Raw genomic sequence first — 25,875 nt, 5'->3', positions numbered from 1 at the left:
TGAACTGCCCACAGGGCTTCTCAACCTGATGGCCCACTGGAAGCTCAAGAGGAATGTGAATTCATTTTCTTTCCCTGCAAACCGGTTCCATCCTGTCTTCTCCTGTCTCACTCAAGCCCCCCACCTGGAAGCCGTCAGCCCCTCGCCTCTGGTTCACCTGTCACAGCGACCAAGCCAGCGCTGCCTCTTGACTGCCGCCCGCCCTGCCCTCTGCCCTTTGTCCCCTCTGCCCTCGCGTCAGTTCCTGCAGGCTTCATCTCTTGCCTGGATTTCTGCAACTCTCCTAACTAATTCCCCTGACTCTATCAGACCGCCTGCGATTTGTTGTCCTGTCCGGCGCCCAAGCGCTTTTTCTTAACTTCTGTATTCCTTGCTTAAGACCCTTCCCTGGCTAATCATTACCTCAGAGATAACGTCCACATCCCCTAGCGAGCAACCCCAGCCCATTTACCATCTGTCCCCACGGCCTCTCAGGTCTCCTCCTCCGACATCCCCTGCTTCACCCTCTGCTCTAGACTAACTGCATCGCTTGCCTTATGAGGGTAATTGTAAAAAACGGTGTAGACCATTGAGTGCTCACTGGGGGCTACACAAACGTATCTTTTCATCCTAACATCTGTTGGGGGTGGAGAAATTATTAATGCTTTACAGGTGAGGCAACTGCGGTTCAAAGAGCTTAAGTCATTTGCCCAGAAACTGGCTTGTTCAAGACCGGGTCTGTCGAGGAGTTCCAACACCGTGCTCCTTGCCGCTGCGCTCTGGGAAGCTGGCTGACTGCGCAGGCTGGAGCCTCGCTCACGCTGGTGACTCCTTCAGGGCTCAGCGCCGCGGTCAGCTCTCTGCAAAGCCATGGTTGGCCTCTGGCCCCCAGACTGACTCAGGTGGCTTGTTACTCTTTTATCATATTTATCAATATTTTTTATCAATATTTATCATATTTCTGTCAGTTGAAGACTCCATCATCTATAGGATGCATCCCTGGCTTACTATTATCTCTGGAGGAAAACAAAAATCCCGCCATGGTAAATGGACGCATCCTCCATCCCATCTCACACTGTCTACACCGTACACACACACACACACACACACGCACACACACACACAAGACAACTCGCACGCAGATAACTAAGCTCAGCCTCCACCAGCCTGTCCACACTGATTCAATTTCCAGCTCTCCTGGTTCACCTTCTGCGGGTTATCTCATGGGGATATTCCCAATGCCTGATATGTGCTAGAAGCTCAATGAATGAAACTGGAGAGGATAAATAATAAACAGCAAGAAGAATAACTAGCATTTTTCGAGCATATAACAAGACATCAGGCACAGAGCCAGGCATTTGGCCTGGATTATCTTATTTCAATTGCTCACAAGAAAAACTATGAGATAGGAAGTTTTCTTATCCATATTTTGTGGATGTGGAAACAAAAAATCAGAGAGATTAAGCAAGTAACTGAAAGTCCCACAGCTAGGGTGATAAAGGATTGAGATTTTAAACCAGTTTGGCTGATATCGAAGTTTGATTTCTTAACCCTAAGCTGCCTTTCCAAAGAATGAAGGCTCTTTATTGCTCCCCAGAAATGATGTTTAGTTTTTCACCTTTCTCGCCTTCTTGCCCCTACTTCTCGGCCAAACCCACCAAGATCATTGTTATCCTTCTTTCTTTTGTCAGTATCTCTTTGTAAAATCACACAAAAACTTAACCATTCAAGCACAGCTTGTCCAGTATGGAAAACTGTAGGATTAGTCCCTCCTTTGACCTGGATGCCACAATTTCAATCTATTTTAACAGCTGAGACACACTGTCCATATTTAGTGAACATATAATCCACCTTAACATCTAGATCTTTCTCACAAAAACTAAGCCAGTCTTGTATTTCTTGTACTTCTTTCAGTTGAAGACTCTATCATTTGTAAGACGCATCCTTGATTTAATATTATCTTTGCAGGAAAACAACTAAAAAAGCTCACCATGGTAAATATACACAACTTTAATCTATATCTCATACCATGTATAAAAGCAAATTCAAAATCGATCATAAACCTAAATGTAAAATTATAAAACTTCTAGAAGAAAACATAGCAGAAAATCTTTCCGACTTTGGATTAGACAAGTATTCCTTAAATATGATACAAAAAATGCAACACATGAAAGAAAAAAGTTGATAAATTGGACTTCACCAAAATGAAAAACTGTTCTTAAAAAGACACTGTTAAGAAATTAAAAAGCAAGCCACATACTAGGGGACAGTATTTGCAAAACACATATCAGATAAAGAACTTATCTAGAACATGTAAAAGACTTCCAAATTAAATAAAAAGAAAACAAATAATCCAATAAAAAATCTGAACAGGGCAGGCCCAGTGGTGCAGCGGTTAAGTTCGCATGTTCAGCTTTGGCAGCCCTGGGTTTGCTGGTTCGGATCCTGGGAGCAGACATGGCACCGCTTGGCAAGCCCTGCTGTGGCTTCCCACATATAAAGTAGAGGAAGATGGGCACGGATGTTAGCTCAGGGCCAGTCTTCTTCAGCAAAAAGAGGAGGATTCGCAGCAGATGTTAGCTCAGTGCTAATCTTCCTCAAAAAAAAAAAAAAAGTTTGAACAGGCACTTTCTCAAAGAAGACATATGAACAAATCATCATAAAAAAGGTGTTCAGCATCGTTTGTCACTAGGGAGAGGTAAGTTTAAACCAGCATGAGATACCAATATGCCCATATTTGAACAGCTAAAAATGCTGACAGTCCCACGATGCGGTGCTCTCGTGCATTGCTGCTGGGAGCGCAAGCTGGTAGGACAACTTTGGAAAACAGTTGGGCAGTTTCCTAAAAAGTTAAACATACACTTACCATGTGAGCCAGAAATCTTCCTCCTAACCATTTACCCAGGAGAAATGAACACATATGTTCACACAAAAACTTGGACGTGAATGTTTATAATGGCTTTATTCATAATAGCCCCAAACTGAAAACAACACAAATGTCTTTTAAATGATGAATGAGTAAACATTGTGTGGACATCTCTGCAGTGGAATATTACTCAGCAGTAGAAAGGAACAGACCATGAATACATGGACAACAAGGATTCATTTCAAATGCATTGGTTGAGCAAAAGAAGCCAGACACAGAGAGGCTACATAAATTTACTCCCCTCTTTATTGACATTCTGGAAAAGGCAAAACTACAAGGATAGAAAACAGATCAGTGATTGCCAGCGGCTAAGCAGGAGGGTTTGACTACAAAGAGCACAAGGGAACTTTTTTGGGGGGTGAAACTGTTCTGTACCTTGATTTTGGTGTTAGTTACATGACCGTATGCATTTGTCAAAACTCCTGGAACTGTGCAATAGGAGGGACATAGTTTAGCGTATGTAAATTATACATTGATGAAAATACATTCCTGTGTAGTGCAACCCATGGTGGAGGAGGAACAAGGCAACAATTAGTTGAACCTTTGTCTGCATACGGGTAGATTTTCTATTTACAACAACCGTACCTATTAAACAGCTAGTTGCCTTTGACACAGAGTGTAGGATGCATCCAAAGACCAGAAACAGTAAAAGGTAGAGGAAAGCCTCTTGGAACCAAGGAAATACACAAGGTCACGTGTGATGCTCAGCGTAGACTTTCATCATGGAAAGGCCCAGTGTATCAAGATCTTTTCTGACTCTGAGACTACGTAGTAGCCACTCCTCTCCACTCGGCATCCGTGACAGTGGAGAGAGCGCCCCGTCTGCTTCTTCCCCCATCAGGATACGAAAACCTCAGACAGGACGGCACCCGTGGCGAGAGAGCAGAGACATCCACCTATGCAGACATTTTCCAGCCAAAGTTCTCCTTCAGGAATTTCCCAATTGATGGAGAATAAACACAGAGTCTGGGCTTCCGTTTCCCAAACCTTAGCACCATCAGTTGGGCCTCCCTTGGTGCCTAAACCCCAGCTTGGCATGGCGTTTGCCTGTGCGCGGGTCCAGACCTGGTCTTCCCTCCCGGCCTGAAGTGGAGAACCAGCAGCATCCCAAGGATCCAGGTCAGAAGCACAGTCTGCCCTCTGGACAGAGTTGCCCGGCTGTATCCCAGACGAAAACATTCACACCCAGTATTTCCTTCTTAGAGACTGAAAGGCCACAGACTGGAACTTAGAAAACAGCTTTCAGAGAGTCATATCTTCAGAGGCCTCTTCTTCTTAAGAGTTTTACAGACGTCATTGCCCTTCGTGATTAACATCGACATCAGCCCCGAGAGGAAACGGACGCTGTGCGCCTGAGGCGAGGCCCTGGGCAGGATCCGGCCTCATCTGTGGATGTCGGCCGGGGAGGCGCAGCCTGGATCCGCTCACGAGGAAACAGAACAAGTGACAACGAGAAACGTTATTCTTCAAAACTCTCAATATCATAAAAAACAAATCAAGGCTGTAGAAATGTTTTAGATTAAGGGAAATCAGAGAGACATGACAACACGTGCTGAGGGGGGAAAATGCTAAATAGTACGTTATTAAGTCAAAATATTGATAAAATCAGGACACTGATGGTAGATTAGAAAAAAATATTATCAATGTTAAATTTACTGAGACTGAGAACTGTACTACAGTTACATAAAAATCTCTATTCCTAGAAAACAGACACTGAAATATTTAAGAGGAAATAGGAAATATTTAGGAGCAAAGAGCCATGATGTGTGCAACTTACTCTCAAATGGTTCAGAAAAGAAATATTATTTCTTAAAATTATTGTCATTGTCAATTATTATTATTAAATTGTAGTTATTGAAATCATTATTATTGTCAAAACTATTTCCAAATAAAAAGCTTTTAAAAATGTACTACTTAAAGCATATCATTTTAAATGTACGTTAACACTGTGCGCATTGTTCAGTTACAGAAAATGAGGAGGAGAAAGAGTGAAAACTGTGCTTTCTGGGCCCCGCAAAACCCCCCATTGCCTGGATCCCTATGAAAATGTCAGTTCTAAATATCACTTGGCAGGTGTTTTTCCCAGGCTTTTTATTGGGACAGACAGCAGGCGCACTTTCTCCTTCACACAGTGTCTTCCGGGTGTGCTAAGCCCCTGCAGACACGTGCCTGCCGATCATTTCCAGCACGCGATCTCCATTTCCCCTAGAGCGTCCAAAGAAGCACTGAAGACTTACTGCGTTCGTGTCAACATTGCCCATTTTCCACCTTCGGGTTTGGCCAAGGCCTTTGGTATAAAGTCAGTGATCCTGTTGGTCAATGACCTGGGCAGTCCCATGACTTCCTTCTCCTCTTTCACACAGTCATTTCCCTCCTCACTGCTACTTGGAGCGGTGGGGAGGTGCACAGATCAAAAGGAGGCAGGAGAAATCACCCCTAGTCCCTTGCTTTCATCGTAGATTTGCAGTCCTGGTGGACGTGCTGTTAACACAGGAAGAATAATACTTGGGCTCAGACGAAGTTTGGGGATATGGATAAAATTCTTGTAGCAATTACCAAACCTCAGAGGATTAACACACTAAAGTTTAATTATCACACTCACGAAGGTCAGTATGGATTGGATGGTTATCCTCTAGGTGATGACTCAGGGATCCAGCCTCCTCGACTTTTGTGTCATTGTCATCTTCAACACATATTATACACAGTTGCCACTGCACGGGAAGAAAGAGTGGGTGGCGTGTGGAGACTGATGCATAGATCCAGAAGCGGCTTATGTTACTTTAGTCCACATTATACAATCAACAATCAATCATAGACATCGATCCTCTTCTGCCGAGAGGTGGGGCCTACATACGTTCCCTCCCTTGAACCTGGCTGGACCTTTATAACTACCTCCACCAGCAGAACGTGGTGGAAGTGCCAGTGCATGACTTCCAAGGTCAGGTTATAAAAGGCAGCATGGCTTTGGCTTGGCTCCCTCTCTCTGTGTCTCTGAATGCTCATCCTTGGACTCTAGGCCCCATGCCGTGAGGAAGCCCAGGCGACATGGAGAGGCCACATGTGTAATGTTCCAGCTGACAGCCTCAAATGGTTCCCCAGCCAACAACCAGGATCAACTGCTGGACTTGTAAGTACATGAGCTTTCAGCCTTCTAGAGGAGGTCCTAGACACGAGGGAGCAGAAACAAGCTCTCTTCCTCCACCCAGTTGAATTCCTGACCTGCAAAAACAATGAGAAATAATAAATTATTGTTATTGTTTTAAGCCACTAAGTTTTGGGGTAACTCATTACACAGTTATAGATAACTAATTCAGTGAGCATCTTGCTAGCCTCTGCCACAATTCTCTAGCCTCTCTGTGTGGAGTTACTCATTAGGATTCTCAGACTACCAGCTGGGAGGAAAATCATCACAGCCACTGTCACCACCACCATCACCATCAGTCATTGAGTCCATCAGGGTCTCGGCAAGAAATGCAGACGCCATACGGAAAAGGGGAAATTGTGGAGAGTTTTGTAAAGGTGGTTAGGGCAGGGTTAAGTGGCACACACTGGGAATGGAACAAGGGAGGGTCATCAATTCTGGTCCCGAAGGGGCAAGGGGGACACTGGTTCCTGGAATCTGGTAGGAGCGCTAAGTATAGAGGAGGGGTCAGTTGAAAGGGATTATGACTTTTAGAATGCAACCACTTCAAACTGAGGCCCAGTAAAGAGAGAGCTGTGGGAATAAAGACCCAAACTCTCTCCTCTTGCTCTCTGATTTTCCACTGATATTTTCTATTGGCTGAACCCAACAGGAAGCCACAGGGCAAGGAACCTGGCTGATACAATCCATAGGGGTCAGCCTCCCAGGGGACAGAGCCCGATGAGAAAGGTGGAGAGTAGAGCTGGAGGGTGAAATGCGAATGAGTATCCTGCACATTCACCATCATCACCATCTTCGTCATCATCATTTTTACAGTACTTTATAGAGTATAGCGCATACTACTTCTGGATTTACAAAATAATCCCTCATTCTTTCTCTTGTAGCATCCTCAGAAGGTCACCTTGCAGGATCCCCTACATCTAGCAGAGGGCTTGGTGCATAACTGGTGCTTAGCTCAATCCCACGCATATCTTAGAATGTCCACTCTGTTCCAGGACCTGGGCTAGAATCATGCCTATGGAGGAGAAAATTCTAGGACAAGTTTGTTAAGTATCATTCGAAAGACACAAAGTGTTAGGAAGTATTCATCAGAAAAGCCTCATGGAGGTGGTGGCGCCCAAGGGTGGGCTTCGGTGATGGGCAGGTCTCCACAGGTGTGCTTGGAAGGGAGAGAGCTTCCATGTCCTGGGCACCACATGAAGGAAAGGTTTAAAGGTGAGGAAAGAGAGAACATAATCTGGGAACAGGAAACATTTCCATTTTGCTGGTGCATAGAACTTACAGAGATAAGATGTAAGTCATGAAGTTGAAAAAGTAGAGCGGTCATATTGTGATAAGTGTTGAAAGCCAAGATGCATTTCAACTCAGCACATTAGGTACACGGGAGTCCCTGATGGCTTTTGAGCAGAGGAGGAAAGTATTGTAACTTCTCTTTCCAGCAGCGAGTGGGATAAATGGGGTGAGTGCACATACAAGGTGGGGAGACTACTTATGAGACTACTGCCCTAGTTTCAGAAACCAGAATCTTGCTAGGAGAATGGGGGCAGAAACAGAGGAAACGGGTGTGGTGAGAGGTTGACACTGTGAGAACCAAGAGCATTAACAATGGCTCTTCCTACAGCCAATCACTGCTGGCCGTGGGGGGTGCCATTTCTTCAACATCACAATTTATTTATTGAGTGACTACCCTGTGCCAGGTTCTGCTCTTGACCTTGTGCACACAACAGGAAGCAAGACAGACAAAGCAGTCTCACTAACCCTCCGATTCAGTAAGAGAAGGTAGTGCCACCAGCACAAGCAGAAAATTCAGGACTGAGAGATGGCACACAGCTTCTCCTCTGCCTGGAATTGCTTTCCACTCTTCTCCCTTGCCTAGAAAACTCCTACTTATCCTTCAAAACCACTTCTTATACCCCAAGAATTTAAACACTTATCCCTCACTTTTCCATTGTATTTTGCTCATTCCTCTGGAATCTCCCTTCAGAAACAACTAGGATTGCAAGGGTTTAAGAAAAGCTTTTATAATCACAATAGCTTGTGAAAGGTCTCTTGGAAGTTTTGTTAAAACTATTAGGTCAAACCTTTAGCAACGCTGCATTGGTAAGTCAAAATCTGCAAAACGGCAGGAATTTATTAAGGTTGAAATTCATTATTGGTCCTGACAGTTTGGAAACAAGGAGAATGCTGTGCACAGGCCACCACGCACTTCCTCATCCTTCCGGCCCATCCATCCCCCCATCCTTCCCCATCCATCGCCCCATCCCTCCCTCCCAACACTTCCCCTCGGGCGTGTTATGCAGTGCCCGGCTCGCTGGGTGATGCCTCTCCTTCAGTCCTCACTCACTAGCTGAAAGCAGTGGTGGGTCCAGCGCAGACAGCTTTGAGGTCAGCACGCCTTTGAGCTCAAGGTGACTTCAGCTGGAATTGAGGCTTTTCCACTTAAGGCCTTGGACAAGGATCTCAACCCTGCAGAGCCTTGACTTTCTTAGCTGTTAAGGAGGAAGAGGGTTCCTGTGAGGATTAAATGGTGCAAAAATTAGAAATCTCGGGCTCCCACACACACCACTACCCCGCACCCCCAGCAGGTGTTTAATAGGCTTTATTTTTTTATTTGGACCAAATAAGATTCACACACGAGGGCTCCTGCTGCGCTTGGCTTTGCAGTTCTTCATCCTGTGGCCGTGCGCAGGGGTGGCATTTCTTGCAGACCGTCTCTGGGGGAGACTTGAGACGGTGAACCCCAGGAGGTCCTCAGGACGACTTGAGAAGGCTCCTGCCTCATTTCCCCAGCTCCACACTCGCCCCTCTAATCCATCTTCCACACAGAAGTATCTGGGATGCACAGTTGAACTCATTATTCCCAGCTTAACTCCTTTCACTGACCCCCACGGTGCCTGCTTTAACCCTACACACTGACATCAAGGCCCCATCTCCCTGGGGTCTTTTCTCAAGACTAACCCTCCCTTCATGAAATGCTTAAAAGATGGGCTCTGCTGGGTAACTTAGGCAAGCCGTGCAGACCACTGATGCTTCGTCTTCCTCCTCTGTAAAATGGGAGTGACGACGCCTCAGAGGTTTCCATGACTTAGATTAAGTGAAAAAACAGCAGCATAATGCCTGAAACAGAGGAAACGCTCCATAAATGGCAACTATGTGACTGTTGTTGGTGCTATTGAACTGCGTGGGACCCCTGCACTGGTGGTGCCAATTCCTGCACCTGGTCATGGATCATGCCACCCATCTCTCGCCGTCACTTGCCTGGCTGTCTCACTCTTTAAAAATCACAGGCACTCTTCCAAGACCCCCTAACCTGAACTAAATGCCTCCTTTAGGTTCTCTCAGGCATCCTGTCACTCCTCTGATCTAGTACATTTCATATTATAATCAAAAATACCTGTTTGTATATCTGCACCTCTCCTCCAGACTAGAAACACCAGAAGGTGAAGGAATGTGTCTTACACATCTTGGGATCTCCATCATCCAACGAATTGACTTGTATTGAGGGTTGTGGACAGACAGTTCAGATAAACAGACTGGCAGGTAGTCAGATAGATAGACAAATGGACAGATCATCAGACAGACACACAAATAGTCAGGCAGAAAGACAATCAGACAGATTCTCTTTATCTATATATCTATAGATACAGATATCTATACATATCTATAGATATATAGAATAAATAAAACGTATACATTTCCATTATTTTCCAAATAAATCATACTACCTCCTAGGCCACAACATTTTAATAAAGATAAAATTAAGTTAAAACAGATCATTGAACTGACACGTATGCATGAATGTGTGTATGCTAAGGGCCCCATCTCTTTAACTAAGTTGGTGATACCAACAACCTCGCAAGGGAGATGTTGATATTCTGATTTTGTACTTTATGAAACAGTTCAGAGAGTTAAGGAAATGCTTAAGGCCACACAGCCTGGTACAGAACTCGAAATTAGTTTTTTAAAATTTTCTCTGTATATGGGTTGAACTGCGTCCCACTCAAAAAAGATCTGTTGAAGTCTCAAGTATCAGAACCTCAGAAGGTGACCTTATTTGACAATAGGGTCTTTACAAAGATAAGTTAAAATGAGATCATTAGGGCCCCTAACCCAGTATAACTGATGTCCAATGGAAAGCGGAAAATTGGACAGAGAGCACAATGTGAAGAGACAGAGACACAAAGAGAAAGCCACATGAAGAGTGATGCATCTACAAGCCAAAGGTTGCCAGCAAACCACCAGAAGCCAGGAGAGCGGCAGGGGACAGATTCTCTCTCGCAGCCTCAGAAGGAACCAACCCTGCCCACACCTGGATTTTAGACTTCTAGCCTCCAGAACCGTGACACAGTAAACTGATGCTACCTTAAGCCATCCAGATTGTGAGACTTTGTCACGGCAGCCCTAGGAAATTAACATGATGAGTTTCCAAAGATGGCATTCTCATCTGTTGATTACACATGAACCAACAAATGTGGAAAAACGAGGACCCAAGTCACTTTCTGCGGGCTTGTCTTCCTCTCCCCGAGTCAGGAACTCTGTAGGGAGAAACATCCTCCAAGTCATAGCACAGTTGCTGACACAGTGTCCAAATATGTTTGATAAATGAAAAAATGTTGGAGTAGTAAAATTTTTCTTTCAGTTTTAACGTTTGGAACATATAAAAAGTAAGTTTAGAAATTACCTTTCGGAGCAGATTTGACAAGGGGAAAGACAGCTTAAGTGAGTGTGTTGGAGAAGTGGGGGGTGGAGGGCTCAGACTTGGGTAATTATGTGCAATGAGCCACTTGTCTTCCCAGCACCCACCCACCCAGTCCTCCCTGTGGGTCCCCACACCCACCCCAAGTTGCCTAGGCCAGTGAGCAACGTCATCTAGAAAGTTCCAGTACATGCAAACCAAAAGTGTGCCCCAGTTATTGATACTTTTTAAGCCAGGAAATGCAAGTACCCAATCTGACAAGTACGCTTACTGCGAAAAAATGGCTGAGTGTTTGAAAGTGGGCATCTCCCAGGAAATCTGCTGACGTGTGTGAGCATGCAGGCATCTCTACACCTGTGACTGAGGGGGAGCCGGGTGCGGTTTAGGACAGGGTGGGGAGAAGAAGATCACAAATGATCCATTTACTCAACAATCTTTACTGAACACTTTCTGTTCTCAACACTGTGCTGGGGACTGAGAGCCATGAGGTAAGTGAGACAGCCCCAACCCTAAAATGCTTATATTCTCATCCAAGAGAGAGGAAAACCCTATAGATGAAATTAACAAGTTAATTGTTATGGGCTCCAATGGCCAAGCATATTCAGATTTATCCAGCCAGAGTGCACATCTGCGTTGGTTTTATCTCCATTTTAAAATGCACAAGAGAGGTTGAACAGTGGTTTAAAGCCACACACCTTACAGGGCTAGCCAGCTCAGAGTCGTCTTTCCACTATGTGCCAAGCTAACAACATCAGACAATGGAGTCCCCATCCATGACTTCCAGTGAGCTGGGTCCTGAAACATAGGTAGGCCTTGCCTCATCCGCGTGAGGAGGGAAGTAGGAAGATTCAGAACTTTGGGGGAAGATGTTGGCAGTGAGGAGGTTAGTGCACAGTTTGCGTGGCAAGAAATGAGACTGAAATAGTAGTTTGAGATCAGATGGGGGATAGTGGAGAAATAAGTCTAGAATTTCGTCTTGCAGGAAACAGAAGGAGTGAGCACAGGGACAGAGCAGCTCCAGGATACTTTCCGGATACCAGTCCACAGAGCAAAATATGCTGGGAAACACTGCAAGATGGTGAGACGGAGGGGCCTGAGTGAGAGTGTTGGAGGTGAGGAGGCAAAACGGAGACGTTATGAAAGAAGAGCTGACAGTAAATATGGTGCCTCAGGAAATATAAAAGGGGAGGGGGAGGGAAAGGCTTCCTTTCTTAGAAACACTGGATATGAGGTAATGATGGAACCTCGAGGTAGAGATATCTGGCAAGCAGCTGAAGAAGCAAGACTAAAGCGCTTAGGAGGAAGACGAGGCTAGATGCTGAGCAGAGAGTCCACACAAAGATGATGGCTGCAGTTAGCAGATGAAGCCTCTCAGATGGAATAGTCAAGAGAAAGGCAGAGCAAAGAGCTGAACTCTGGATGCACAGAGTGGCTTCTCGCGGATGAACAGAAGGAGCGTGAGCAGTTAGTTAAGGATGTGGTTACAAAATCAGAAGCAAGTCAGTAGTTGCATCATCATGAAAGAGTAGGGAAAAGAGAATTTCAAGAAGGAAAGGCTGATGAATGCTATCTACCACTGCCACGGTCACAGAGAGATGGCCATCGGGTTTGTGATTGCGAGTCCAACCTCTGCGAGTGCTCTGTCAGCAAACAAAAGAGCAGGGAGTTGGGAAGGGCATAAGTCACAAGGCAGTTGCAGCATCACCTAGAGAGGACTTCTTCAACTGGGTTGGCAGTCGCCACTAGGAGGGAACCTGTGGAGAGAAGAGGAGCAGAGCCTGTGGCTCGAATGGATGAGAAGGTGCCACTCCAGACTCCAGTCTCTCTCTAACATTCTAGTCCTGAGAGATTTGTAATGACTGGAAGCCCCAATTCTTTTACTTTTTATTTTGGAAATTTTCAAACATAGCAGAAAGAATAGTATCCACATCCCTCCGCTCCTGCAATTACCACCCATGATCAATCCCGAGTCACTTTTTCCTCCACCCATTTTATTGCTCAACTGGCTCATTAGGATCGTAGTTCTAGACATTAAATCACTCCTTCCTTCACTGATTCCTTGAACACTACTTCAAAAGATAAAGACTTTAAAAAGTATAGCCACATCCCACTGCCACGTCTGAAAAGTTAACAGTAACTCCTGAATAGCCCACGAGTGTCTAAACTTCTGCGATTATCTCGCACTATTGGTGGGGGAGAGGGAGTTGCTTTATTGAAACCAAGATCTAAACAAGGTCCACACATGGCATTCAGCTAACGTACACTTTCAGTCTCTTTTAACCTCCAAGTTTTCCCTCTTTCTTTTTCTTCTTGGGGATTATTTGTTGAAGAAACAAGGTAATGAGTCCCGTTCCCCACCCTCTGGATTTTACTGATGGTGCCCGCATGGTGCCTTTTGATAGGTTCCTCTATCCTGTCGACTACGAGTTAGTTCCAGAGACTTGATGTAATTCGTGTTTTATTTTTGCCGAGAAACGTTGTGTTTCCTATTGCATCACATGAGTAGGTATAAATGTCTTTTGGCCTCTCTTTTTGTGACGTTCAGATTGACGTGTGGGTTCAGAGGGGGTCTACCTCATGCATCCACTGTAAATTCCTAGTACCTTTCACCGCGTTGGCAAGAAAATACAAGTTCTTTCTAACAGAAAAATCTAACTTATTTTGATCAGCAGAAAAATTAAAGACTCTATACACAGTAGAGCAATACATATAAAACATTAATATTTCTTAAATATAAAAGCTATGTGTCCACATCCGTGATAAACTACAGTTGCTTTTCTAAAATGAAAACAATGTTCAAAATGTTGTCCGTCACTGACACTGAAACGGCAGGTATGGAGTGCCTCCTAAAAAGCACATTGACAACTGAGGGCAAGGGGACTTGTGCGAACTGCCACCTCTGCGGACACTGACACAGACTTCTAGAAACCAGCCATTGGTAACAAGACAGGTAGTGCTGGAAGCTGATTTTCCTCATCATAAAGATTTTCCTTGTCATAAAGGCCATACACTAGGGTGCTGGCAGAGAGAATGGAAAGTAGTGATAAATGTGACATTTCGAAAGAAGAATTAACAGGATTTGGTAAATAATTAAAGAAAGAGAGAGTTGAGGTATTGCCAACACCTTGACCAACTGACTCGTAAGAAACAAAAGAATGTGGATCGGAAATTTCACAAGAACATGAAAAATGTCCTGCTGGTTTAGGCCATTGGACATCCCAGCTGGTATTGCTTTAACTTCACAGATAACTCGTGTGTTCAGATAACCCCAGAAACATCCCTAAGCCACCAGAATCCACCCTTTCATCTCTAGATATTTCTTAGAAAACTGCTAATAAATAATAAGGAGACCCATTGCTAGAGAATGTTCTAAAACACTGAGTCATGTGCCAAACAGCATTTTAAGGGAATAAAATATTAACCTACTTATCTGAAAAGTACCCAAATGCTTCAGTTCCTGCGTAATGAATTGGTTAAGTAAATACACTGGGGAGGGAGGGAGATGTCAACCCCCCTGCACATATAAAGAATTCTGTAGAATAAGTAAAAATTGTGGGTTCTTCCATGCAGTCAATGTTATTAATGATTCAGCATATGGCAGAGCCTGGGGGGCTGGAAGCTTGAGGACAGACAAAAGAGGCAGGGGGTACACCCAGCAGCCCACATCTGGGCCCTGGAAGGGAAGGAGAGGTAAGGGGAGGAGGCGGTGAAGCCCAGAAATGAAGGTCTAAGAACCACTCAGTCCTGGGACGGGCCCCAGAAATGCTTATGAGAAGCAGTATACCAGAATAAAGCACGCAAATCTCAGCAACTTAGTTTAGGATTTCAATGGAGAATCCCCTCCAGCCCATCACTAAACCTATTTATCAGCGGACATTCCCAGACCAAAAAAACCTAAAACCTATCTGCCAACCCGTCTTCATACAAAATTACCTTTGATGCAGGACAAGGGTCTCGCCACTCCCAGCTACCTCCCTAAGAAGAGACCCAACCACAGACACCGGCATTTGACAAGGGACAGCCCACACAGGAATGCAGAATTAGGTGTCAGCTGGGATGATTGTGCGGGACTGCTGGTGCCTGGAAAGAGCCTTCCCCAGACAACCTAGCCTTCTCAGCGGCCTGCCTGCTATCGAGGGGCCACGGGCTCGGTCCAGGAGGTCCTCGGGGTGTGATGCGGAAAGAGTCAATATTTCCTGTGAACAGGGAATGCTTTAAAGTGATGAGAAGAATTTAGTCATCTCTTCTCTGTTCAAGAGGAAATCAGCTGAGGTCTCTGGGGCCAGAGTTACAGGGCAGAAGATCTTGGTTCTTGTAGGAAAGCAGGCTTTGCCCAGGAGAGGCGGCGTTTCCAATGCAGAGACGGGAAGGAAGAAATGTGTGCTGAGCCGAGAGCAGCGGGCGAACAGACGGGGATCCTGGCACCTTCCCCTGGCGATGCGTGAGTCTCACTTGAGACAAACTCCTGAGATAATCATAAAAAACCGCAGCAACCTTGTTGATGTTGGGATTTGCACTGAGATTCCAAATCGAGAGGTAGGGCAGGAGAAACAGGTTTGGATTTCTTTCACAGAGCAGGCAAAAGAATGCGAGGACTTCTCGACCAATTTTGAGAGCTAACTGCTGACTGCTTATTGGCTTTGCTCACACCCTATTCTGCCCCATGTTTCTATAACAAGAAAGGAGCCCAGAGCACTTCACTGGCATCATTCATTTCCAGGAAAGCTTTGCAAAGTGAATTACATTGTTTTTTGCTTTGTTTATTTTTTTTTTACAATGGTCTGTGAAATTGTTCAGTTTTACCCTCTGATAGAGAGAGACTGAGGCCAAAAAAGATGAGTTGGCACCTCGAAGCCTTTCATCCGCGTTAGAGGGCAGCAAGGATGAAAATGCAACTGCCTCGAGTCAATTCTGCATCAGTGTATCGATCAGCGCAAGAAATAAGAAGATGCTTTGGAGAACACGTAACAAGCAATCTTAGAGGCATGAGGTCTTCAGAATTATGATTTGAACAATACAATGAAGGAGACAGCTAAATGGTTCTCCTGTGTTGCTTCTCAAACATGGACTGACTGGACAGTACCGGCGGGCACATGGAGATGGGTGGAGGTCACCTCCCTCAGCTGGAAACAGGAAGGGGTGTTTGTGTGTGTGTGTGGGGGGGGGGTCTCAACAAGCAGGAGTGAGGCACAGGGAAAGACGTGGCAGGGAGGAGGAAACACTGACTCAGGGAAGTACCATTGGGCTGGCCACTACCATGGGCAGCAAGGGCTCCCGCCTGCCAGGACCACATGGAAAGCTGAGTGGAATGCCTATCAGAAGAGTCCTCAGATGAGAAGCATGTCCCCCTGACCCCCGGGCTTGGGAATTGCCGTGAGCAGTGATCTGCCACATTCAGGCTTGCACACCCAGGCCAGGTGGGGTGGCACCTCCCACAGGCAGAAATCAACATTCTGTGTCAATGTCAAGTGCATCATGGCCCTTGGGGACTCTCCATGGTCACAGCAGGGATCAGAAGTGAGGTGAAGAAGCCATGAGACAGGGCTCAAGAGGAGCCCAATACATCCCCAAACCCAGGAGGCCCCCTAAGTCTTCACCCAACAAATTGTTTCGCCTTCTTACATCATTCTGGAAGGCACTGACATGCCAAGTTTGCCCTGCACTCTTCCCGCCTCCCATCCCACCTTCCTGCCCTGCTCTTTGTTGCTCTTCGCCTAGCAGAAAGCAGGGAGGGCCTGCAGGCGTGTCCAGCTTGTGGACCTCAGCCAGGCAGGCTCTCAGGCACCTCCGAATTGGTCTCCAAAGATGTCCGTCTCCTCTCACCCCTGACAGTGAAGCCCAGTGTTAGGATGCCAGAGTCTGTCTTTTTTGGACACAGCAATATGGACTCAGTATTTTCAGAATCGCTGTCCTTGCGGCTGTGATTCACACAGACACATTTCCAGTTCATTTTCTCTGACTCCAGAGGGATGGGCATTACCAAATTTCCCTTCTCCTCTCAGACATATTTGGAGGAAGGGAGTTTGAGCCGTCGGTTTCCCTCAGGTAATTCCCCTGAAGTGGAATCTCCCTAAAACAGCACTGGTGGTCCACTGACCGACCCCACAGGAAAGGATGCGGGAGAGAGGACAGCAGCTCTTTCCTAAGAGGACGTGTCCTCGTGGGGCCGAGGCAAAGGGCAGAGGACACCGGCTCCAGGATAGGAGCAGGTTGGCTCTGCTCTCACAGCCCGTGCCGCCTCAGGACCATGACTCAACTGTTTCTTCGTGCATGAGGCTTGTTACCATGTTGGGGGGGGGCCAGGGTCAAGATAAATGTTCCCCAAAGTATGTCAGCGTTCACATTTCACTCCTAGGTTCCATAAGGTGGGTGACGGTGACAGTCACTGCGGGGAGGGTTTTCAAAGAGCTTCCCACTTAATCCTTTTTTTTTTTCAAATCGTTTTTGGCCCTTTCTTGGGAAAGGAATTAAGAACGCATCTCTTTGCAAAACTCTCCTTCCCCAAAAGATACATCACTAACGTGATCTGGGACAGTCAGATCCCAATTCAGAGAATTTAGGGTTCCCTCACCTTCCTACTCCTTTGCCAGCAGTAAAGTTGGGAGCCCCTCGGAGATGCCAGCCTTCACTGTTTTTCCTTCTGAGAGCAGTGACAGATTAAGTTGCTATTTTGTTTTGTTTCGTTTCCCATACACAGGCCTCTGGGGCCCTGGAACCTGGGCTGCTGGCATTTTAATTAACATTAATGCCTGGGCTGACCCCTCATCCCGCCCCCAATGATTTTTAGTAGGGAAAGAAACTAGCAAACCCCAGAGAAGCCGCATACGACTGTGTGAGTACCTCCTGGAAAAGCTAACTCTCAGGACGTTAGCCCAGCTCCCTAAGCAGGACTGTCCCCACCCCACCACCCCCAGCCAATTTGGAAATTTTCAAATAGAAATCAGCTGGGGAGGGGGGGATGACACAGTATTTCTCTTTTTAATAAAAAAAATAAATACTTCTGGGGCCTCTGAATGAGCTCAGAGTCTCCATTTTCTCATTACCAGGGTTATTTCTATTCTGAGATCAGTATGACCAGGATATGTTAAACCGTAATTTCACAACAACAAAAAAGCTACACAGCAAATGCCTTCGAATTCCCAGAATTTGGCAGTGAAATCAACCTGATATTTAAATCAACATGGATATCCTTCTGTCCATCAAAGCAGAGTCATAGTTTCCCTAGAGATATTGTGTTTCTTTTTTCTCTTCTAGTAAATTTCTATTTTTTTCCCCAACCTTCATGACTTTAAGCATTTTATCCGGTTTAAACGATGGGGATTTAAATTGCTATTTTAGTAGAAGAGGCTTGATGAAAACCCGTGTCCTCATCAAATTACTGGACGGTGGTTCCTGGCCTCTGTTTACATTAGTGTCAAACTTAATTTGAATTCTGCATAACTATATCTGCTTCACTAAATGCATTCACCGGGAACACACCACAAATTACTTTGCATTACGGGCAGAGTCTCTTTGTCTATTGCAAAGTGTTTTGAAATTAGCACCATAAGTAACTAGCTGTAAGTGTCACTCGATCTCCTTAATGCCTCATTAATCAAACCCGGTGGCAGCTGGTGTGATGTCCAAGCCCTCTCATATAAGATTGTATCACTTGCTCCTTGCTTCTGACCACTGTCTTTTTGAACCTGATTCATTTTTTGTGCATGTGCCCTCACTGCAGCATTCCTCCTGCCTCTGAGGCCTCCCAGCTCACGCGGCTGTGCATTGCCTAGTGTCACATGGGCATTCTTGGCAGAAATTGACAATAAAAGGACATTTCCTGTCTTGGGGAAAAATCTATGATCTTGAGATGAGGAAATTCAGTTCTGAGTTATCCACAATGATTCAACATGATTTTCAGATCACTCTTAAAATGCCAAGCTGGAAAAATTTCCCTGGATAAGTTTTTCTTTATGTCAAGAGTAAGAGAGAGAAAAGAAACACATTTATCCAAGCAAACTACAGTTTTCCCACTTGGCCCTCAATTTTCATAAAGATGGGATCCATTTAGTCTAAGCACTTCATCAGGGGAATAAAAGTGTCCTTTATTATGCAATAATATTTCTGTACTAAATGCAAAATGTTAAAATCTGTGCTTGCAAAAGAAATGCAGAACAACTGTACTTGATAGTTTTATTGCAATCTTTATAGAAAAAAAGGGTTATCGTCCAACCATACATGTTTACATAAAGTCATAGCAAAAATGACATATTTTTGGTGGGGTGATTTTTCATGGTGCCATAAAATATTTGCCAACGTCTAAATAGCACTGTTCCCCCATATTCCATGCCCTCTCCCTGTGTCACACATAGGCCAGAACACACACACACCTACACACATGCATCCACACTCACACACCCAAACCCTTTAAACTGAATTTAATACTCACTGGCATTAAAACTACTTAGCAGCTCTACCGGACAATGGCCACAGGGACAGTCACAGGATGTCTTGAGCCCGGCGCAGGCATGACGGCTGGACGATTCCGGGCACGGAGCCCCTGTCCCGGCCGTGCGGCGGGCGCGTGGCCAGCCCCCGCGCGCAGAGTCAGCAGAGTCGCTGCCTAGCGAGCCCGGAGACCGACAGGTGCTCTTATCTCCCGCGGCGGCGGCACGTGAGGTCGGCTCCTTGCAGAGCAGGGTCTCAATGGGAGGCCTTTAGCTTCGTGGCCTTTCCTTCTGACCAGCCAGCAGGAAAATATACAGAAGGGTTTTTTCTGCGAGTTTGTCATTGTTAAAAAACCCACAACAGCATTGAAACTGTGTATTTCGCTCAGGTGGGCTTCTGGCCTCTGAATGTCTAATGCAATCATAGTAAACCATTAATTTTCTTTGGTGTTAAACTTTTTGCCTTTTCACCTTATAAAACCATTCAGGCTAAATAAACCTTATTACAATGGAATTAAGCATTGTAGCCTGGTTCCCGAAACTGACATTGGTGGCAAAACCCGCTGAATTGGAACACACACCAGGCAGTACAAACTTGTGCTAGATTTTGACTTTAAAATCAACTTAATGTAAACTGTACTTTGTGCTGACTTTTACCTTATTATCGCATCTACTTTCTCTTATGGCATTTGAAATAGGCCCTGACTGCAGAAGAACAAATGTGAAAGAACATTTTGGTTACAATTTAGGTGACATTTACTCTGATTGGGGGTGTAATTTACGGCAATTATGCAAGTACCTTTTATGTCCCACTTCCAGTTCATCCTGTTTTGCTCTGATTTCAGCAACCTCTCTTGATTAGGATTCTGAACAAAATAAGTATAGAAAGGAGGAGTCCAGGATGACTTTCAAAAGTGACAAATCATCATTGAACACAGTTTTTAAATTGCTAATTGAAAACATTTCCCTCTTTTCAGCCGCCAGAGAGGCCTGATTATTTAAGCGACAAATTCTGCCTTAGCCACCCCCCTTGCCCGAACCACATAACACTCCTCCTTTCCCTCCTTTCCCCAAAAGGCAACATTTTGGCCTGGCAACCAGTACGAATCGCTGAGCCCTTCCATTTAAATGCCCCACAAAGATTGTGTCTGATCACTGCCTGGGTTTAAGAAAGAAAGAAAGAAAATCAGGAATCAGACACAGGCGATGTCCCAGTCCTCTCTCCCCTGCCCCCTCCATTCTTCCATTCTCTCCCCCACCATCCGCACATGAAATAAAAGAGAGCTGAGCCAAACTGGTTACAGTAAAGGCACCCCGAGATCTGGGAGATAAGTTTGCCCTTACTTAGCTCACGCTGCAGCTGTGCTCTTATCTGGCCAAAAGAGACAGGGGACAACAAAAGACCCCAAAGAACGGACGGTGGATGCATGGGAAAACCACTGCCTCGGCATTGTGGTGCCCTTCTGCTGAGCAAATAGTTCAAACTGTTCATTCCCATCTTCTATTCTCTCCCTGGTACATTGTTTGTGCCCTTGCATTTCATTCTGCAAGGAAGGTTGCCTTCTGGGCCTATAAGCAAACAGTCCAGAAAAGAGCTAGCCATCCTCTTCCCTTCCCCGGAGAACTAGCATTTTTATTTCGGCTCCAAGCTGTCAAAGACCTGGAGAGTTTATGTCAGTGTCCTGAATTAATTGCTTTAAGCTGGAGCAAGCGCACGGGCTACCAAATGTCCAGAAGATGTTTATTAATAACGTTTCCTCCAGGATTCTGGCTCGGAGCTGTCCCTTGATGGTGGCCTTTATCCGGCTGCTACCCCGTCACCCCTGGCCTCTTGGTGTTCAGGGGGGGTCACTTCTTTCATTCATCGTGAAAAAATTTAGAATTGCCCGGGGTGAAAAAAATATCCACCTCTGTAATAGGCGGTGTGTGATGGACATCTTTGTTCTGGCCCAGGGAAGTCCCAGAGTTAGAGAAACCACGTGGTGACACTGAAGCGCGCTGGGGGAAAGAAAGCCGCAGGGACCCTCCTCTGTGGAAGCGTATTTAGTCGATACAATTAGCAAAGGGACAGAGGGAATCTGCCCAGTCCGCTCCCCCTCCCACCGCCTCTCCCAAAAGAAAATTCAGTAAGGCTGACAGCATGTTGTATTTGGAAGTTTTCCTGGTACCAAAAAAAAAAAAAAAAAAAGCCTCTTTAATAGAATGAAATAATAAACCAATTTATATACCGATATAAGACCAGGATCGTGAGTGCCATTGTGTAATTTTCCACTTGACTTTTCATTATCTACCTGAACAAAATCAATCTATATGTATGGGATCAACATACAATTCCGGAGATAAAAGCTGAAAATAAATGTGCTTTGCATATCCTGGAGATAAAAGACACAGTCCTCGTACTGCCTTTTCTTCTCTGGCAGATGCATTTATAAAAGTGTGTCAAGGAAAAAACAAGACATAGTGGTGGCTCTTGAGCGTTGACTCCTTTGCTGGAAATATTGATCCCACAAACGAGCAGTGGTTAATAAGCGCCCTGCAGACCAGAGAGGTCTTTTGCCCTGGTTTATCTAGAGTGCAGGCTGGGTCAAGGCTTCTCCCAGCCAAACCTCCCCACCCTGCAAAAAAAGCCTCCCCCTGTTAACATGGATTTAAGGCTGAGGACTTCAAGGGCCTTCTGAAGCCTCTCCACGGAGACAAAGCACACTGAAAAATCACATTTTGTTAGAAACCCCGTGCAGCAAATGGCCAGCTTGTGAAGGACACTCAGTCTCAAAAAGGGAGGGAGAGGTGCCCTGCGCCCCTTGGGGTTGACATTTCTTACTTTAAACGAGTTGAGTTCCATCCCTTTTAGCCTCTTCCTCACCCCAAGAATGAGGAATGGTACTCAGAACAGTACCGCTCTCTGCATGCTGGCCATGCTGGTCCTGGGGACTCCCTTCCTTTTGGAATGTCAGTCAGCACTGCACATGTGTGCCAATGTGGGCAGATGGCAGAGGCATTGGTGGGTGTGCCTTGGGCTGTTCGTGTCCTGTTACGTTCAGGGCTCCTTGGGGGAAAAGGGAGCCTGCTCTGCCCATTCGGGGGCTCACAGCCGTTTAAACGTCGGCCACTACTCTCCTTTCCATGAGGCAGGGGCTCATCTCCCATGTTTTATCAGCCAGCAAAGAAAGCCCTACAAAGGGTGGGTACTGGATCATCTTCTGCCCCAAACAATCACTCTGAATTAGTGGACTTTTCCTCATCATTGAAAAGTAATGATGTCTTAGGCCAGTTGCTTACTCTTAGTTGAGAGATTCATAAGAATTCACCATTCACCATTATTCATTCATGGTAAGCTTTGGTAACTTCAGGGGAGGTTAAATGTCCACTTGGGCAATGTAACTGTTACAACCTCAATTTGTCCAGCAGGACAAGTCAACACTTTTATATTTAAATGTCTTTGTGTTGACAAATTCTAATAGTTGGTGGCCTGGTGGTTTGGTCCAAGTCTGCGCATCTCAACTCTTATGCGCCCTCTTTCCTTATCCTGAGAACTCCATGTTCTCGCCCAGCACACATCTGGACGGGGACCATCGCGTCTCTGTTAACGGGCTGCTTTTGTGTCTCATTCCTCAGTTAATATTCATAGGAAACTCTGAGGAAAGCATCCAGGAGCAATCTGGCAGCAGGGGTATGCCCTTTTGGGACACTCGTGATGGTCAAGGGTCAGCGTGGAGAGAAGCTCATGCACTTTCAGTCACATGGGGCCTTAGGAAAACAAATGTCCTGCCTCCATCTCATCTTTTTGTTCCAGCAGCTGTGAATAAGCAAATTTAGAGAAAACATAAGAATGCAGTCAAGAAGAGTTAGGCAGTCATTAGAATTTTGTTGGAAAATTGAACTATATCCTGATGGCATGTTTTGAAAAGTCCCTGTATTCCTCATGACAAAATTGACACCTCCTATGCTTAGAGCATCAGCCTCAGTGAACTCAAGGTATGTTTTATCCATGGTTTAATTACTCCATGATTTAAACACTTAATTAGCATCCTAGAGAACCAGTACGATAACACATCAGCTTCATCCATCACACAGAAAATCCTTTAGGAGTTCTGTACCCCCTGCACTCCATGAGGGAAGAGAACACGCCAGAAAAGGGTGTTTCTACTTCCACAGACACATTTGCTCATGCTGGGAAATGTCATTGTTGAGAGACATTAGAACCATCTTCTTAGTCAGGGACACCATTCCATGCATAAGCAGAATGCTGACACAGAGTCAGACTGCAACCCATGTTCATAAAATAAATATTCACTAAACAGAAGAAATTGAGGTTTTTTAAAAAGTATTTTTAGTAATTATGTCAAAGTTGAGGTATCTTTATGTCATTTCCCACGGAAGAAAAATGGACAGTCAGAAGTCCAGTAAATATATTTAGGTGTATGCATTCAGATAAACAGAATAAGATGGAAAGTTATCGTCAACTTTTGTTAGTGCTGGCATTTTTAAAAACGTATATCAGCAGTTCAAAATCTTTAAAGAAGGAGACAAAGGGTGTGAATGAATTCAGGAATGAGAGTGAAAATATGCACCTATTGGTCTTCTTGGCTGGGGATAAAGTAATGGACTAAGAAACTGTTGGCTTACTGCAGTGTCGACTACCTCCGAGAACCTGGAAAACTGAAGGAATTATATATGAGTAAGTACAAGTTGGCCTGATAATGTTTATCCACCTGGGTATGCTAAGCTTACTTTCCTCTCGAAAATTGCTTCATTCTTCCCTAAAGGCGCACAGCATCTTTAAAAATAACCAAAGTGCAGAGTGTTCTTGATCTCCATCAATACCAAAAGACACAACTGCAAAGCCCGGGTGCGTCCTTTCACACCAGGCCTGATGGAGAAATAAGGGACTCATTTTACAGAGGGAGAACTGACATGTCATCCCTGCCCCATGGGATAGTTTGCCCTTTCATAAAGGCCAAATGGGAATACTTTTCACAGTTGTTTATTTATTTATTTTTTGGAGGGTGGAGAGAGCTGGGATGGGAACTGGATGAAACAGGGCTCTAATCAGAATCTCTTGCACACCCTTCTAGAACCATCCACTCAAGCGCAGTGAAGATAAAATTCCTCATTCTGGCTCTCTGAATTGTCAACACAAATCCTTTCAGAAGAGGGTGAGAGCTAGAAATGGGTCAAGAGAGGGCTTTGCTTTGCCTTTAAAGACGCCACAAACTTTCCACAGCACTCAAAATGTCCTTCGAGTGGTCCTAGATCAAGAGAGTTATTTTTTAAGATGAAAAGAAAAATAACCATAACTTATTATCCATGGTGACAGTTTGAAAGGTGAATGAAATTTTCATTTTGAATGCATACTGTCACCATGGAAAAATGCCTGGCTGATAATACCATAGAATGCTAGAGAGAGTATAGCCATGCTGTGAGAGGCACATACAGTTTCTTCTATGTTCTGTAGTCCACATCAAGTGGTTGAAAACATTTTAAATGTGGAGAACTAAGTGAAAAGTCTCTAAAACTAAATTAACATTTCATCCATAAAATGCTGCTTTTATCACAGGAAACACGCAAGAAGATGGATCCCCACTCATTCCACACGCGTTCCAACTTTTCGTGACATGAAAATGTTTTCAAATATGTTTCTTAAGTATATCCTTATTATTTAACACTAAGAACTATGTGTTTTTATCCAATTTTTTCTGTCATGCTATTCTACACAAAGAGCATCAAATACCAAGGAGGGACACAGGTTTCTTTGAAAGAAACATGAAAACAGTTGCTCTGTTACCAAATTAGGTCATGACGGGTTTATGACAACCTCCTTTAAAATAGCACGTACTATGCTTCCATGGATGGAGGGTTGGGCATTCTGTTCTGCAAGTGACTCCAGCTGCAACAGTGGCAATTGTGTCAAACATGTGGGTATAAGGTGGGACTCTTTAGAATACAGTTAGGGTTCAAATGTACTTTATCTTCTTTTCTAGAAATGCTACCAGACAGAGATGAGGACTCACAGCCTAACAGAGGATGTTCATTCTCAGTGAAGCCAGGGTGTTTGCTGAGAGTGTCATTTGAAAGGAACTGTCTGTTCTCTGCAGAAATGACGATTTCATGTCTCAAGCATCACTTAAATGTTCAAAAGAAGTATGTGGAGCCCAGCACAGGAAAGTGCTTTTCTTTCCCAATCCTCTCACACTTTTAAAACGGTTACCATTGGCTGTGGACTTAAGAAAATCAGGAAAAGCCTCAGAGCACCTTTGTACACTGACAGGTGAATTTACGAAGCCAAAGAACTTTGCTAGAAGCCCATTTTTCTTTCCTTTCTCCTTCTTCCAGGGGCCAGGGAAAGAGAGAAAGGACAGTAGCAAGTACCCTGGGAGTCTTTTCACTCTGAGGAAAGATAAGCATCCATTTTCAAGTAATTTGAAGAGTGAGAATTCTGGTACTGAAGAATTTCAATGGTGGCTTTTCTGGAAACTCAAGACATTCGAACAGCAAAGACTGAGATGCCATTTCTCTACAGTTGTGTTTCTTTTTCCTGTTGAGTAAAAAAGTAAAGAAAAGCCAAAAAAAGAGAAGGCGGCGAGCAGATTATTAGATATTTTGCTTGACATTACACAAAGTAATTTCACATTAATGAAGAAATACTGAATTTCAATATTTTGTGTTCCTTTCCTAACTAAAAAGTTATGTCATGCCCCCAAAACAG

General features: G+C 44.8%; 1 long non-coding RNA gene across 1 annotated transcript in view; it reads right to left on the bottom strand.

Moving 5' to 3' along the window:
• Window positions 1–2,960: 2,960 nt before the first annotated feature.
• LOC124248283 (uncharacterized) overlaps window positions 2,961–25,875 on the bottom strand; it is a 34,224-nt gene continuing 11,309 nt past the window's right edge. The window contains exons 2-3 of the long non-coding RNA XR_006890968.1: window positions 8,392–8,558; window positions 2,961–6,124 (exon numbers count right to left, since the gene is read on the bottom strand). This is a non-coding gene — a long non-coding RNA (uncharacterized LOC124248283). The remainder of the gene's footprint in view (window positions 6,125–8,391; window positions 8,559–25,875) is intronic.

The sequence above is a fragment of the Equus quagga genome, chromosome 12, assembly GCF_021613505.1.
Source record: "Equus quagga isolate Etosha38 chromosome 12, UCLA_HA_Equagga_1.0, whole genome shotgun sequence".
Classification (NCBI taxonomy): Eukaryota; Metazoa; Chordata; class Mammalia; order Perissodactyla; family Equidae; genus Equus; species Equus quagga.
This window is presented reverse-complemented; position numbering and strand designations above follow the sequence as displayed.